Source organism: Dendrobates tinctorius, unplaced genomic scaffold (genome assembly GCF_039654945.1).
Source record: "Dendrobates tinctorius isolate UK_male_01 unplaced genomic scaffold, ASM3965494v1 ptg000127l, whole genome shotgun sequence".
Taxonomy (NCBI): Eukaryota; Metazoa; Chordata; class Amphibia; order Anura; family Dendrobatidae; genus Dendrobates; species Dendrobates tinctorius.
In genome coordinates this window covers 16654366-16669328 of record NW_027361795.1, presented here as the reverse complement: position 1 = coordinate 16669328, position 14963 = coordinate 16654366, and the positions used below count along the sequence as shown (strand labels likewise).

The window sequence follows — 14963 nt, the reverse complement described above, 5'->3', positions numbered from 1 at the left end:
ATGTAGTATGTATGTAGTATTTTTTTTTTTTTTTTTTTTTTTTTAACATTTAACACATTAGCCGGATGATGGGACTACTACTGTCCCATCATTGGCTAATGTGTCAATCACTGTCATGGTAGCAGGCATCGCCCGATGGGACTTGTAGTCCCATCGGACGATGCTTGCACAGACCCCCGGACATCAGCACAGCCCCCCGGCAGGCCGGCACAGCCCCCCGGCAGGCCGGTACAGACCCCCACAGGGTGCACAGACCACCGGCAGGCCGGCACAGCCCCCCGGCAGTCCGGTACAGACCCCGGGCAGTCCACACAGCCCCCCGGCAGGCCGGCACAGCCCCCCGGCAGGCCGGCAGAGACCCCCGGAAGGCCCGAAATGACGGCGCATCATGATGCGCACACACCGCGCATCATGATGACGTCAGGCCGTCAATCAACTGAACTTCCGATTCCGATGCCGAATTCCGATATTGAAAAAATATCGGAAGTCGGTATCGGAATTCCGATACAGCAAGTATCGGCCGATACCCGATACTTGCGGTATCGGAATGCTCAACACTACAGATGAACCATCAGAGCACGCTCGGGCTGTAAATCCAAAAGTTAGGAAAGAAAAATGAAAAGAGGTAGGAAGTAACCGACTTTAACGACCTTCTGACAAAAGATGAAGAACAAAAGCAATATGTCCTGCAAGTTGTAAGCAAATGCCGAGCATTATATTCTGACGTTTCAAAAACTACTTTAACAAAAGCTCTAGAATAGATTAGATAACTATGTAAAATTATCAACTCATGTAGGTTAGCGTGCTCTGATGGTTCATCTGTGCTACTGAGCAATTTATTAGCCATTAACAACTTTTCATTGTCTGTAATGGTGGGATCAAAAAACGATAATCCCACCAACTCTGCATTCAAATACCACAAATGGTTCGAAAATTTGGTCAGGGCTATTTCTGCAATGTTGTTGTCACATTCTTTATAGTCTAACAGACTATGCAAAATACCTAAATCTTAAAATACCTCAATTTGGATTTTTTCAAACTTTGAGCGACGAGCGGCACGGGTTAACGTCGTTTGATCGAGCTCAAATTTTGGCTATCTCAATATCTGGAAAGGGGAATCATTTTGTGGGGTCCAGACGAACAAGATTCTGACATTTCCCCCCCCCATATGAGATCCGGTCACCCTAGTGGTCACCGACCATTTTTCCAAAATGGTGCATCTGGTGCCACTCGCACGGCTGCCTTCCGCCCGTGGTCTTGCCACTTTGTTCATAAAGCACGTGTTCCGTTTACATGGCATGCCGGACAAAATCGTGAGTGACCGAGGTCCCCAGTTTGCGTCTCGGTTCTGGGAGGGAGCTTGGCAGCCTACTCAGCATCGAGCTAAATCTGTCCTCCTCCTACCATCCCGAGACGAACGGCTTGGTCGAGAGAGCCAATCAGACCTTGGTTACCTACCTGCGGCATTTTGTCTCTGCCAGGCAGGATGACTGGGCATCCTTGCTACCTTGGGCTGAATTTGCCCTAAACAATGCGGTGGCTGATTCCACTGGTCAGACGCCCTTCCTCCTAAACTACGGTCAACATCCACGCGTTCCTGTTCCAATGCCAGTGTCCTCCACTGACTCCAGGGTGGCAGACTGGGCAGTGGAGGCCCGGGACATTTGGGATCGCACTCAGGATGCTATCCGTGCTTCTAAAGAAAGGATGAGGGTGTCCGCCGACATGTATCGGCGACCCGCTCCAAGCTTCTCCCCTGGCGACATGGTGTGACTCTCCACCTGAAACATCAAACTACGGGTCGAGTCCCGTAAGTTCGCGCCGTGATATATTGGACCATTCAAGGTCCTTGAGCGAATTAGCTTGGTGGTCTATCGCCTGGCTCTTCCTCCACATTTAGCCATTTCGGACGTGTTTCATGTGTCCCTCCTCAAACCAGTTCACATGGCCCGGTTTTCTGAGCCATGGGCCGGGTCATCAGATTTATCATCTGACTAGTTTGAGGTTAATGCCATTGTAGGGCGCAGGGTTGTCCGTGGCAAAAAATTTTATTTAGTAGATTGGAAGGCTCATGGGCCCAAGACTCGAACCTGGGAGCCGGTAGAAAACATCCACGCACTGCTCCTGATCGCGGCTTTTGAGCCTTAGGAGGGGGGGTAATGTTAGGCATCGGATTCCTGACTCTGCACAGCAGGAATCCAGAGCCAGCCATCCAGCAGTATCCCATTCTCCTCCGACTGCTCCGGGTCTTGATCAGCAATCATGGCGAGCCAGGCGTACTGCTCAGACTCGCTCTGACAGCCTGGATGTTGCTGCCACCTCTGGTGCAGCAATGGCAGCGCAACCTGCTCTGCAGGGAACCGCTCCAGAGGCTAAGTCCTCATGCCGTGCTATTGGGCATGCCCGCAAGGTGACCTCTCACTGGAGAGCAGGGGTCACATGTTCAGGTCCTGTGTCAGATCTGATTGGTCCTTTCCAGGGTACTGGAAGGTCAGGGAAGTGCATGGCTATAAAAAGCCCGCATGGCGGCTCGGCCATGCGCTAGTGTAGCATATTATGCTGTGTGTGTATGGTGATGGATGCATGGACTGGTGACTGACTTATTATGAAACCCCTTCCCTTGGATAATACGATTGGTGACTGTGTGTTGGGTTAGTCAGCTCCAGGTTGTGGCAAGCTACACGCCACTGTGCTTTCCACATCTACACTAGCATCCATCGGTGCCCGGTTCTCCGGTACCGACGCCTGCGGCTTTAGTTATTGCTGCGCTGCGGTAGCAGCATCTATTGGCAGTTGCGGCTGCAACGCCACCCGCTGAGCTTCCTGTGAAGCTAACAGTGCCAGCGGATTTATACTTATTTCTGCCAAGTGACTCTGTGTCTGAACAGAGCCGCCCTCAGCGTTCGGGTGACGTTAACCCGAGCGCAGTACTTCACCTTCTGGTGCACCTGCCATTGTCCAGCAGCGGTCTTACCATCTTCCGCACGGTGGACCCCGGGCAGCGAACGCACCTCCTATTATTTACTGTATATCTGGTGCGTTCCGCCGACCCTAACAATAGAAAATGTAGGGAGTTGTCCCTGTTCCACTAGGCGCATGTTCATTAACTTTACCCATTGTGTCAGTTTTGTTAAGATGTCTTCATAAGTTCACCAAAGATGAAGACACAACATATTCTGGTGTTAGGATCGAAACACATATGCCATTTGTTATACAGTTTGAGGTATAGATTTTGGTGTAGGTTTTTATGTTAAGTGAAAAGTAATATTTCCAATTCCTGTTGAATACATTTCTGGCTTTGGTCCAAAACCGGCAACACAAACTGCACATGTAATTCCAGCATTAAGGTGGTTTCAAACAAATTAAAGCCAAGGAATTCTTTTTTATTGGTGTAGGACACAAATTTAATATAAGACACAAATCACTAACAAAAACAAATTAGTAAAGCCAAAAAATGAGACATAGAGGTAAAATGCAGCATTGCATAGGTGGAAGTAACCAGATGAACAGGGACTCACAGGCAAGAAATATAATGACCAATTGCAATTATGAATAAACAGTAATTAGTATCCAATTATTCAAAGCATATACATAATTAAATAAAGGGTCATAAAAATATTTAAAAAGTCAACTCCCTACAGGTTAAAGGAGTGTTCCATTTTTTAAAATATTACACCAGAAACTGTTCCTGTAATGTAAAATTACAAAGTTTGGTAGTGCCCATCCTTCCACGCACCAGCAAAGGCTACCTGCCACTGCTCTAGTTGAAGTGTTTTGGCTGTAGCAGTGTTGCCACCTTGACAGTTCCATTCACTACTGCAACCAAAGCACAGAGACCAGGGGATTGATGAATACTATGTGGCTTTCTTATTCTACATTACAGAAATTATTTGGGGTCCACTTTTCTAAAAGCTGGCTTTTCAATTAATTAAGTTAAACTACAGAGTCAAGGAAAATATACTGAAAATTACACAAATTACATTCGATCTTCTTCAAGATTGTTGACTATCACGTTAAGTTGTTTGGTGTATTTTTTGGGGTCACTGAATAGTGTCATTTGTATTACATCTAAGTTGCAATAATGTTTATATTGTTTTAAACTGTTTAGAAATGGAAAAATAAAAAAAATACCAAAAGTAGGTGTGCTCCAAGCCATGAGACCACTCCCAAAAAAATCTGTAGACTAATGATCACTTCCAAGAAGCTGCAGAGCAGACTATTCTCACCGTTACAACCTACATGTCGCACACTTCACAGTCAGTGACATATATGATATTGTCATTCTTAAATATAATTATTGCCAATTCTTAAATATTTTACAATGATAAAAAATTCATATTTCTCTTTACAGTAGGAACTGTATTACAGAATTTCATTTGTGTCATAGTACAGTGCGTGAATTGCATTCATTTTCACAAACCTCTAATCTCCAGCCACTTATTTTATGAAGAAAATAATAGGATGCTAGGTTACATTTTCTGATAGGCTATATCTGGTCTTTTACTTGGTATGACATGCCGGGAATGTATCATACAGAAAATTGATGATACACATGTAGGCAAATATCTTCACAAATTATCTCTTATTACCAAATAGGTTGTGATGCTTCTTATTCAAGTGTTCAGCTTTCCTTTCAATCTGCGGTGCTCGATCTGACACTGAAAATAAACAGCATAAGCCAGGAAAGGTTGTCGCAAGGGAAAAAGAGAACTTGTCAGGCGAGAGTGTGAGAGCTGGCCTGATGATAATGTGGCATGACATCTCTGAAATGAGACACTGGTTGCCATGGAGAAGAGAAAGGGGGGACAATTTCTCCAGAGGCCAAAATAAAACATGCTTTAAATTATGTTTGATTAGAATTTAGATCATGTAACTCTGTGACTGGACCTTTTTTCTTTGCGCGGTGGAAGAATTACGCTTTGCTATAGCCTTGTGTCTCCCTATGATTTATTTGACATAGCATGTTGAATAGTTAAACATTAAAACCTCAGATTTCGACATCCAAACTTAAAATTCTCGCTGATGATCCTTGAGATCCTATTTTTTTTTTTTAAATATCCCATCCATTACAATTTTCAACTACAATATTAAAAACATCCTAATAAATTTTTATTTCCATGACCTGTTTTGAACAGCTGACATGTGCCTGGAATAGCTGCGGGTGGAATCGCGATCCACCCGTGGCTATTAACCCGTTAAATGCCACTGTCAAACGCTGACAGCAGCATCTAACTCGCGCTCCCGGCCATAGGGCCGGAAAATCACCCAATGGTGACCTCCGTCATGTGATCACGGGTCACCGGTTCATTGGCATGACAACCAGAGGTCTCCTGGATACCGATATGGTTGCCAATGCCGGCTTGCTGTGAGCATCACCTGGTGGTCAGCGCTCATAGCAAGTGAGTAATTCTGCTATACACAGGCGATCTGATCATCGCCTCTATGCAGCAGAGCTGATCGGGTTATGGTAGCTTCTAGTCTCCCATGGAGAAGCATGCCAAAAGTAAAAAAAAGTTCTTAAAAATAATATGAAAGTTCAAATCACTCCCCTTTCACCCCATTCAAAATAAAACAATAAAAAAAATCATACATACACATATTTGGTATCGCCGCATTCAGAATCGCCCGATCTACCATAAAAAGGATTAACCTGATTGCTAAACGGTGTAGCGAGAAAAAAGTCAAAATGCTAGAATAGCGGTTTTTTGGTCACCGCAACATTGCATTAAAATGCAATAACAGGCGATCAAAAGATCATATCTGCACCAAAAGTAAAACATTAAAAACGTAAGTTCAGTGCGCAAAAAAATAAGTCCTCATCCAACCCGAGATCACGAAAAAAGGAGACGCAACAGATATCGGAAAATTGTGCAATTTTTCTTTTTAACAAAGTTTGGAATTTTTTTTCAGCACTTAAATGAAAAAGAACCTAGACATATTGGGTTACTATGAACTCATAATGACCTGGAGAATCATAATGTCAGGTCAGTTTTAGCATTTAGGGGACCTAGTGTTGAATGAACAATGAAAATGGGTGTGAGGTTATCCTGATAACTGAAATGACGATAAAAATTGGGAAATAGGTAAAATGGGAAAGAAAAGAAAAAAAGACTAGAAAAAAACATGGAACCATTCACAAACATGCATGTCATCCTTGTGCAAAGGTCATGCTAATCTTTCTCTGTATTATTTCAATTTTAGCATATGTGCTACACTTGCAAAACATAGATGCTTTTGCTACATCATTAATATGGATTATTATGACCAAATGCAGCTTGCATAATTATGAAAATAGCCTTAAAAACTGCTAACATACCGTAATTGAATTGTTCACACAGTCTTATTTTACATTTATATCTTATAATATAATATTAGATATTATTACAATTATGACACTTTAAGAAATCACCTTGGCCTCAAAGTGTTAGTAATTTATATTATTCCCACCTAAATTGCTAAATACAAACAATAAAGTTATAATTATGCATGGAGCCTGTCTTTTATCATTTCACGAACATATACACAAATTTTTCTATTTTAAGTGTGGAATGATTTTTTTCCATAGCATTCTTTTTTGACTGACTAAGGCTAGTTTCACACTAGCGTTTATTCCATGCAGCGCATGGCGCCGCTAAGCCCCGCCCCCTGCCGGCTCCCTGCCCGCCCCATCCGGTCATCGCCGCCTACTAACGCACATGGACGCATGCATTCTGCGCACCCTTTCTTTAGCATAGGGTGCACAGATCGTGTGCTGGCAGTGCGCTAGTAGGATTTTAGCGTGCGCACTTTTGAAGGTGCACCGAGCCCGCCAAAATGCAACATGCTGCGTTCGGCGCACACGGGCACACCTTCAAAAGTGCGGAGCGCATGCTAAAATCCTTCTAGCGCAAGGCCAGCGCACGATCTGCGCTCCCTATGCTAAAGACAGGGTGCGCAGATCACATCAGCATGACAATTTATAGAGACCTCTTATATTAAAGTTGAAACATAAAAATGACCATGTGCCTTTACAAATTCAGATGAGCCCAGAATATGTAGGTAGAACCACTTGCCACAAGCAAGCAAATGCAATTGGTTGTAATCAGGTGGCGTGTATACACGTCTAACATTAGACTATAGGGAGCAATGAAGCAAACTCCAAAAATTATTTAGAACACGCACACTTTAGTAGGGAAACACTTGAGTTTAAGTTTTAGCATTTTTTTTTCAGCATAGTTTTTTTCTCCTTAAAAAATAAAATAAAAAAGTTTTAAAAAACTCCACGCAACTTTATCAAATATGATGGAACCAGGAAATCTAGGTACATTCATGTCCCAATAGCAAGCACAAGAAACTGGTCAGTGTATTCCGTGTATACACGTCTAATATTAGACTACAGGGAGCAATGAAGCAAACTCCAAAAATTATTTAGAACACGCACACTTTAGTAGGGAAACACTTGAGTTTAAATTTTAGCATTTTTTTTCAGCATAGTTTTTTTCTCCTTAAAAAATAACATAAAAAAGTTTTAAAAAACTCCACGCAACTTTATCAAATATGATGGAACCAGGAAATCTAGGTACATTCATCTCCCAATAGCAAGCACAAGAAACTGGTCACTGTATTCCGGTGTGTATGCCTCTAATATTGGACAGAGAAACAGGCTCAAAAAATTATTTCAAACAGAGTGCTCACTTTGGTAGGTAGACACATGTGTATATTGCATCTCAAAACACAGGGATCGTACTTTCATTTAGAAAAAAAGCAACTTTGAGATTCAGGTTTTTTAGTTGAGTTGTTTAATACTACCCTTGCTTTCTGTCACTGTCTGAAAGAAAACTATTGAGATTCTGTTGCACTGTGTAAGGTGTTGAGACTGCTAAAATAGTTAAATGTATATCACATGAATCTTGGATTTCTATTCACAGCCTGAGACAATCTCTCCATGTTTAATCTGGTACATCAGCATCGAAGTAGTAAATAAAAATAAAATTAGTCCTTTTTCTATCCCTATCCTGTGAGTACTCCTATTCCTACACAGTATAGGCATAAAATGGTGTGCTTTGGCCTGCTCATATGTTTTATACTGTCTGTGACATCACCACTAATTGGAACTCCTATAATATGTGATCAGATTATGGTAGGGCATTATGTGGAAGCCATTAGCCCGCTCACTGAGTGTGCAACATGTGTGAAATGGTTGGAGTTTTTATTTTAATTTTGAATCGTAAATTAAATTTCAGGAAATTTGACTCTAACTCAATCCTTTTCGAGTTGCTCTGCAAATCTGTACTTTTTACATCTAGTTTGTGAAGTCTCTTCTTAAAGAGTAACTAAATATTTTTTATTTAATTACACAGGTCTATAATAATTTTTTTTTCCGGTGCCAAGGTATTTGGAATAGATGTAGGGTGTCTTGATGGTTCTGAATTAAACAATCCCATTACTTTTCCTGAATTGGTTCTAGTTTTTGAGATAATTCATCCATGAAATAGTGCACTCCTTTAATGAGACTTGTGTGTAATAACAAATGCAATAATCTTTTGGTTTGTCTTTTTTATTCTTCAACAGTGTCGTAGGTAATGAAATATCTCATATAATTATTTTGTATTTCAATTTGTAGGTTTACAAAATTATTAAATTAAATTAAAAAAAATACTCCCTTAGTGTGGAATGCATAGGAATTTTTCAATTCATCTTGAAGTACATATGAACTATGCAATAAATCAGAAAATGGATCAGACTTTATAACTTTATCAATTATACACTGCTTGCAGAATTATTAGGCAAGTTGTGTTTGAGAGGATTCTTTTTATTATTGAGCAACAACTATGTTCTCAATCAACCCAAAAGACTCACAAATATCAAAGCTTAATATTTTTGGAAGTTGGAGTGGGTTTTTTTTTTAGATTTGGCTATCTTAGGAGGATATCTGTTTTTTCAGGTAACTATTACTGTGCAGAATTATTAGGCAACTTAATAAAAGCCAAATATATACCCATCTCACTTGTTTATTTTCACCAGGTAAACCAATATAACAACACAAAATTTAGAAATAAACATTTCTGACATTCAAAAACAAAAAAACAAACATCAGTGACCAATATAGCCACCTTTCTTTAAGAGGACACTCAAAAGCATTCCATCCATAGATTCTGTCAGTTGCTTCATCTGTTTGTGATCAACATTGCGTGCAGCAGCCACCACAGCCTCCCAGACACTGTTCCGAGAGGTGTACTCTTTTCCCTCCCTGTAGATCTCACATTTTATAAGGGACCACAGGTTTTCTATGGGGTTCAGATCAGGTGAACAAGGGGGCAATGTCATTATTTTTTCTTCTTTTAGACCTTTACTGGCCAACCACGCTGTGGAGTATTTGGATGCATGTGATGGAGCATTGTCCTGCATGAAAATCATGTTTTTCTTGAACGATACCGACTTCTTCCTGTACCACTGCTTGAAGAAGGTGTCTTCCAGAAACTGCCAGTAGGTCTGGGAGTTGAGCTTCACTCCATCCTCAACCCGAAAAGGTCCCACAAGTTCATCTTTGATGATACCAGCCCATACCAGTACCCCACCTCTACCTTGCAGGCATCTGAGTCGGAGAGGAACTCTCTGCCCTTTACTGATCCAGCCTCGGGCCCATCCATCTGGCCCATCAAGAGTCACTCTCAGTTCATCAGTCCATAAAACCTTAGAAAAATCAGTCTTAAGATATTTCTTGGCCCAGTCTTGACGTTTTATCTTGTGTTTCTTGTTCAAAGGTGGTCATTTTTCAGCCTTCCTTACCTTGGTCATGTCCCTGAGTGTGGCACACCTTGTGCTTTTTGATACTCCAGTAACGTTGCAGCTCTGAAATATGGCAAAACTGGTGGCAAATGGCATCTTGGCAGCTTGACACTTGATTTTCCTCAATTCATGGGCAGTTATTTTGCGCCTTTTTTTTATCAAAACGCTTCTTGCGACCCTGTTGGCTATTTGCCATGAAACGCTTGATTGTTCGGTGATCACGCTTCAAAAGTTTGGCAATTTCAAGACTGCTGCATCCCTCTGCAAGACATCGCACAATTTTTGACTCTTCAGAGTCCGTCAAATCTTTCTTCTGACCCATTTTGCCAAAGGAAAGGAAGTTGCCTAATAATTAAGCACACCTTATATAGGGTGTTGATGTCATTAGACCACAGCCCTCCTCATTACAGAGATGCAAATCACCTGATTTACATAATTGGCAGTTGGCATTCAAGTTTATACAGCTTGCAGTTGGACAACATGTGCAAAAAGGATGATGTGATCAAAATACTCATTTGCCTAATAATTCTGTACACAGTGTACAGTTGTGGCCAAAAGTATTGACACCCCTGCAATTCTGTCAAATAATACTCAGTTTCTTCCTGAAAATTATTGCAAACACAAATTCTTTGGTATTATTATCTTCATTTAATTTGTCTTAAATGAAAAAAAACACAAAAGAGAATGAAGCAAAAAGCAAAACATTGATCATTTCACACAAAACTCCAAAAATGGGCCAGACAAATGTATTGGCACCCTCAGCCTAATACTTGGTTGCACAACCTTTAGCCAAAATAACTGCGACCAACCGCTTCCGGTAACCATCAATGAGTTTCTTACAATGCTCTGCTGAAATTTTAGACCATTCTTGTTTGGCCAACTGCTCCAGGTCCCTGATATTTGAAGGGTGCCTTCTCCAAACTGCCATTTTTAGATCTCTCCACAGGTGTTCTATGTGATTCAGGTCTGGACTCATTTCTGGCCACCTTAGAAGTCTCCAGTGCTTTCTCTCAAACCATTTTCTAGTGCTTTTTGAAGTGTGTTTTGGGTCATTGTCCTGCTGGAAGACCCATGACCTCTGAGGGAGACCCAGCTTTCTCACACTGGGCCCTACATTATGCTGAAAAATTTGTTGGTAGTCTTCAGACTTCATAATGCCATGCACACGGTCAAGCAGTCCAGTGCCAGAGGCAGCAAAGCAACCCCAAAACATCAGGGAACCTCCACCATGTTTGACTGTAGGGACCGTGATCTTTTCTTTGAATGCCTCTTTTTTTCTTCTGTAAACTCTATGTTGATGCATTTGCCCAAAAAGCTCTACTTTTGTCTCATCTGACCAGAGAACATTCTTCCAAAACGTTTTAGGCTTTTTCAGGTAAGTTTTGGCAAACTCCAGCCTGGCTTTTTTATGTCTCGGGGTAAGAAGTGGGGTCTTCCTGGGTCTCCTACCATACAGTCCATTTTCATTCAGATGCCGACGGATAGTAAGGGTTGACAGTGTTGTACCCTCGGACTGCAGCTTGAACTTGTTTGGATGTTAATCGAGGTTCTTTATCCAACATCCACACAATCTTGCATTGAAATCTCTTGTCAATTTTTCTTTTCCGTCCACATCTAGGGAGGTTAGCCACAGTGCCATGGGCTTTAAACTTCTTGATGACACTGCGCACGGTAGACACAGGAACATTCAGGTCTTTGGAGATGGACTTGTAGCCTTGAGATTGCTCATGCTTCCTCACAATTTGGTTTCTCAAGTCCTCAGACAGTTGTTTGGCTTCTTTCTTTTCTCCATGCTCAATGTGGTACACACAAGGACACAGGACAGAGGTTGAGTCAACTTTAATCCATGTCAACTGGCTGCAAGTGTTATTTAGTTATTGCCAACACCTGTTAGGTGCCACAGGTAAGTTACAGGTGCTGTTAATTACACAAATTAGAGAAGCATCACATGATTTTTCGAACAGTGCCAATACTTTTGTCCACCCTCTTTTTTATGTTTGGTGTGGAATTATATCCAATTTGGCTTTAGGACAATTCTTTTTGTGTTTTTTCATTTAACACAAATTAAATGAAGATAATAATACCAAAAAATTTGTGTTTGCAATCATTTTCAGGAAGAAACTGAGTATTATCTGACAGAATTGCAGGGGGGTCAATACTTTTGGCCACAACTGTATGTGCTGCAAATGCAGTTAATGGGAACCTGTCAGCAGGATTGTGCTGAGCAGCCTAAAAATTATTTTATTTGGTGATTTACATGAATTAAAAAAAGATTTTTAATTTTTTTTCTGAATACATGCACATCACCAAATAAAATAACTACATGGACATTATACATGCAATCATGCTACAGCGCAGGTGTCGCCGGCCAGCTTCTGCCTGCTGAATGTGATTTATTTTCAAAACATATTATATTCATTATGTAAAGTGGGGAGCAGGTCACTGAGGGATCAGTGACCTTTCATAAGCCATACAGATGAATATGTAAGGCTAGTTTCACGCTAGCATTCGGCAGAGCTTCGGAGGGCTGCGTAGTTCCTCTGTTAAGCCCCGCCTACTGCCGCACCTCTTCCTTTAGCTCCACCTAATAAAATAAAAAAATGTATTTATTTCCATTCCCATTATGGTTAGAGTTGGGCTAAAGTGAGTTATGCAAAAGTGAGTTGGGCAAAAGTGAGTTGGGCTAAAGTTGGGGTTAGGGTTGGGACTAAAGTTAGGGTTAGTGCTAAAGTTAGGGCTAGGGTTGGGGCTAGGGTTAGGGTTGGGGCTAGGGTTGGGATTACAGTTAGGTTTGGGATTAGGGTTAGGGGTGTATTAGGGTTAGGTTTGTGGTTAGGGTTGGGATTAAGGTTAGGGGCGTGTTGGGGTTAGGGTTGTGGCTAGGGTTATGGTTAGGGTTTGGATTAGGGTTATATTTGTGTTGCGGTTAGGGTTGGAGTTAGAATTGAGGGATTTTCACTGTTTAGGTACATCAGGGGTCTCCAAATGTGGCATGGTGCCACCATTGATTCCAGACAGTTTTGCGTTCAAAAAGTCAAATGGTGCTCCCTCTCTTGTGAGCCCTGCCATGCGCCCAAACAGTGGCTTTTCCCCACATATGGTGTATCAGCGTACTCAGGAGAAATTGCACAACAAATTATGTGGTCTATTTTTGCCTGATATACTTGTAAAAATAAAAAAATTGGTTCCAAAGTAAATTTTTTGTGAAAAAAGTAAAATGTTCAGTTTTTTCTTCACATTGTTTTAGTTCTCATAAAGCACCTGAAGGATTAATAAACTTCTTGAATGTGGTTTTGAACACCTTGAGGCTATGTGCACATGTGCAGAATTGCCGCGGAAATTTCCATAGCAATTCCGCAACTCCCTGCCGCGGGAAATACGCGAGAAATCCGCATACGTATTTCCCGCGTAATTCCTGTTGAAAACAAGCATTTTGCAAGCGTAATTAGCTTGCAGAATACTGGCGTTTTCCAAGAGATCTGTAGCATCGCTTGGAAAACTGATTGACAGGTTGGTCACACTCGTCAAACATAGTGTTTAACTAGTGTGTCCAACTTTTTACTATTGAGGCTGCCTATGCACCATCAGTAGTAAAAAGATATAATGTTAAAAATAATTAAAAAAATAAAAAATTATGATATTCTCACCTTCCGGTGTCCCCTGCAGCGTCCCCAGGTACCCAGGGGACCATATCCCTGTAAAAAATAGAATTAAAATAAAAAATTGTGATATTCTCACCTTCGGGTGTCCCCCCGCAGCGTCCCCAGGCCTCAGTGATGTTCCCGGCAAGTCCCGTTCCCAGCGATGCCTTGTAACAATGATCTCAGTTGACGTCATCACAGGTCATTGTCGCAAAGCATCGCTGGGAACGGGACTTGCCGGGAGCATCGCTGAGGTCTGGGGAAGCTGCGGGGGACACCCAAAGGTGAGAATATCACAATTTTTTAGTTTAATTCTATTTTTTACAGGGATATGGTACCCAGGACCTGGGCCTGGGGACAGTCTCATCTACTCCAGACCGTGGGTACCATCCGCACATTTTCCGCTTACCTTGCACATGGTGGGCTTAGCCACATGCAGAAAGTAAGCGGAATAATGCATTCCTATGTTTGCGGAATTCACGCAATTCCGCAAAAAGAATGAGGTATGCTGCGTATTTTTCCGCGATGTGATTCCGCCGTGGAAAAATACTCAGCATTAGCACAGCATGTTTCAGAATGCCATTGAATACAATGAGTTGCTTATTTTATGCATTTTTGCAGCGTTTTTGCGGTGAAAAAATGGCAAAAACGCATCAAATCCGCAGGAATTCCACACGTGTGCACATAGCCTGAGGGGTGCAGTTTTTAGAATGGTGTCACTTTTTGGTATTTTCTGTTAATTTGACCCCCAAAACTCACTTCAAATGTGAGGTGGTCCCCAAAAAAATGGTTTTGTAAATTTAGTTGGAAAAATGAGAAATCGCTGGTCAAATTTAACCCTTATAACGTCCTAACAAAAAAATTGTTTCCAAAATTGTGCTAATGTAAAGTAGGCATATGAGAAATTTAATTTAAATTAATATTTATTAACTATTTTGTGTGATACCACTCTCTACAAAAAAATTAAAGTTTAAATATTGAAAAATTGAAAATTTTCTGCCAAATTTCCATTTTTTTCATAAATAAACGTAATTTTACCACTAACATGAAGTGCAATATGTCACAAAAAACAATCTCAGAATCAGTAGTTTACGTTTGCGCGTTCCAGAGTTAGAACCTCATAAACTGCCAGTGGTCAGAATTGTAAAAATTGCTTGGTCATTAATTAGCAAATTGGCTCTGTCAATAAGGGGTTAAAGATATTTCATAATAACAAAAGCACAAACATTTGGTTATACAAAATGTAATGGAGACGCAAGAAAGGATGAGGAAGGATTGCCCAAAAGGGTGTTGATGTCCACTTAAAAGTAATGGAGGTTTATTATGTAGAAACAGAGGATACAGAGATCTGCAAGTGCAGAGGTGATGTTGCAAAGAGAATATAGCTATTCTATTCTGTCCAAGAAAAATTCCAAGATAAAAACATAATAAACAAATAACCTGCAGTAACTAAATAAACATTTATTGTGCATGAAAATAGCATAGGGTGCTTAGTTAATATAATTTTAATTAAAAAAAATGGAAAAGCCATGTCACCACGTCACGGTGAACCTA

The 14963-nt window shown here is 41.1% G+C and overlaps 1 non-coding gene across 1 annotated transcript; it reads right to left on the bottom strand.

Annotated features, from left to right (window-relative positions):
• Positions 1 to 6117: 6117 nt before the first annotated feature.
• On the bottom strand, positions 6118 to 6224 carry LOC141047505 (U6 spliceosomal RNA). Its single transcript, XR_012219825.1, has one exon. It is a non-coding gene; the product is annotated as a U6 spliceosomal RNA (small nuclear RNA).
• Between the last annotated feature and the right edge of the window lie 8739 nt (positions 6225 to 14963).